Source organism: Pezoporus wallicus, unplaced genomic scaffold, assembly GCF_028554395.1.
Source record: "Pezoporus wallicus isolate ANWC-B61680 ecotype Strahan unplaced genomic scaffold, APGP_CSIRO_Pwel_v1 contig_9595, whole genome shotgun sequence".
In the NCBI taxonomy this organism is placed as follows: domain Eukaryota; kingdom Metazoa; phylum Chordata; class Aves; order Psittaciformes; family Psittacidae; genus Pezoporus; species Pezoporus wallicus.
Genome location: NW_026639333.1, coordinates 2,503 through 4,765, shown reverse-complemented (window position 1 = coordinate 4,765; position 2,263 = coordinate 2,503). Strand labels below are relative to the sequence as shown.

General features: G+C 47.2%; 1 pseudogene; it reads left to right on the top strand.

Annotated features, from left to right (window-relative positions):
- Positions 1-994: 994 nt before the first annotated feature.
- On the top strand, positions 995-1,972 carry LOC130601879 (G-protein coupled receptor 35-like; annotated as a pseudogene).
- The last annotated feature ends 291 nt before the right edge of the window (positions 1,973-2,263 follow it).

Sequence of the window (2,263 nt, the reverse complement as noted above, 5' to 3'; positions counted from 1 at the left end):
TGATTTTTATCAGCCCATGAACTCACACTCTTCACATAACCAGTTTTCTTGCAGAACGTCCTGCAGCCAGTGTGACACAGACAGTAGCTACTACTTACATCTGACAGACTTGGCAGAGTGGCAGAATGCCTGCCTTGAGCAGGAGCCATCTCATGCAGCCCTTAATGGCAAGTTCCTTGTTTTGCACTGGTGTTCCCTCTTTCAGGCGTGTCTGTTTGCTTTACATCCACAGAATGGAACTCTCTCCTGCAATGCATGGGCTTACAACCAGGTTAATCCTTGCACCCCTCACTGCCCTCACAAGGAGTGGATGGCTACATGCCTCACTCACTCACTTACTTAGGGTTTCAAGCATGCCTTTGAGATGCAGGAACTCAGATTCATCTCTCTTCCTCAGCTTTGCACAGGAGCTCCAGGTTTGCAAGGCAGCCCAAAGGCTCAGAAACCTGCCCAGTTAGAGCCAGAGCACGAGCATGTTCACCAAGTGACATCTGCTATGCCCCTCCAGGCCTTCACACCGCTCCTCTGTCTCCCAAGCCAGCAGACCTGCTAGAAGAGCTTTTGCTCATGGGTTGTGCTGGGCTTTAGATTTGGTTGCTGCAATCCCTGCCTAGCTCATAACCAAGCTAAGGGTAATCTTACCTCATTTGCACAGCCTGGCCTAAGGAATCCCACTGTCACAGGATGCCCTCACTGTCTACAGGGGCTCTTCTCACTGCTATTCCACCCCTCCATTCAAGATGCCACTATTTAATACAGACTGTCTGCCGTGTCCTATTGCAAGTGTACTTGGAGATATTTACTCCTAAACTGAGTAAATGTACACAAAGCGTGACAAAGGATGCATCCCAGTTAGAGGCTGACTGAGGTGGCCAGCTTTGTAGACTCGAATTCACATTTGTGATGGGCAAAGTAAATAGTTACTTAAATACCTTATTTTCTACAGGATATGCATCTATCAAGAGGTAGGAGGAAAGTCTTACCGTGTCTTTTCCTATTTCAGGTCTCAGAACATCACACAACTTCTGCACAACAGGACAATGAATGTGTCCAGCAACTGCAGTATCACAAGTCCAGAACTTTATCACCCTGTCTGTCTCTTTGAACTTGCTCTGTATAAGGTCATTTTCTTTTTTGGAGCTCTATTTAATGCCCTTGCCCTCTGGGTGTTATTCTGCAAGATAAAGAAGTGGACAGAAACAAGGGTGTATGTAATTAACTTAGTCTTTGCAGACTGCTTTGTCATCTGCACCTTGCCTTTCAGGGCTTATTTGCTCTGGAATAAGTCAGCCCGGGATGAACTCTGCCAGTTTACAGAGACAACATATTTCATCAACATGTTAGTGAGTACCTATGCAATTACATTTATCTCCACTGACCAATACATTGCCATAAAACACCCCTTGAAAGCCAGGGCCTTCAGGTCTCCATCAAAGGCAGCCCTTCTCTGTGGGCTTCTGTGGGTTTCTGTGGTAATTGGTGCCACTGCACAGATTTGGCAGAGCCCGTCCACCCTGTGCTTCCAGAAGGATACCACCGTGCCTCCTGCTCTGAGCCTGCTTTCCATGTTCTTCATTTTTACTCTTCCATTAGCAACCTTGACTTTTTGCTCCACAGAAGCGATCAGGAGCCTAAGAGATGCCTGAACACCAATTCACCAGAGGAGAAACCAATCTAGAAAGCTGTTCACATTATTTATGCAAACCTGATTGTACTTCTAGTCTGTTTTCTGCCAGCCTTCTTTGGGTTACTTGCCAGGTTCGTAACGGATAGCGTTGGAGCTACCTGTTTCATGCTCCAGGTTATGAAGAACATCTCCCCCGTGACAAGGGGTGTTGCCACATCTAACTGCTGCCTGGATAGTGTCTGCCACTACTTTGTGACCAAGGAGTTCCATGAAGCACTTCTACCGTCCAAAACCAAGACTGAAAAAACAGATCACCTCCATCCCTTGCAGACACACACTTGCTAAAGGAAAGTGCGGGGTGGAAGGAGGGAGGCAAGAGGGATGAAAAACAGCAACCCCCGCAAAAAAAAAAAAGTCTCTGCAACATCAGGATAAGACATCTTCAGTGTTACTGGGCTAACTGTCGCTCTTTCTCTCTGGACAGACCACAGTCAGAGAACAGCCTGGGTTGGAAAGGGCCTACAAAGCTCATCTAGCCCACCATCCCAGCCACCAGATCAAGTCATGACATAAACAAGGTGTTGCACAGTGTAGGTGTTAAGAGGCACCAGTGCTGCTGAAGTTTTGAGGCAGAGG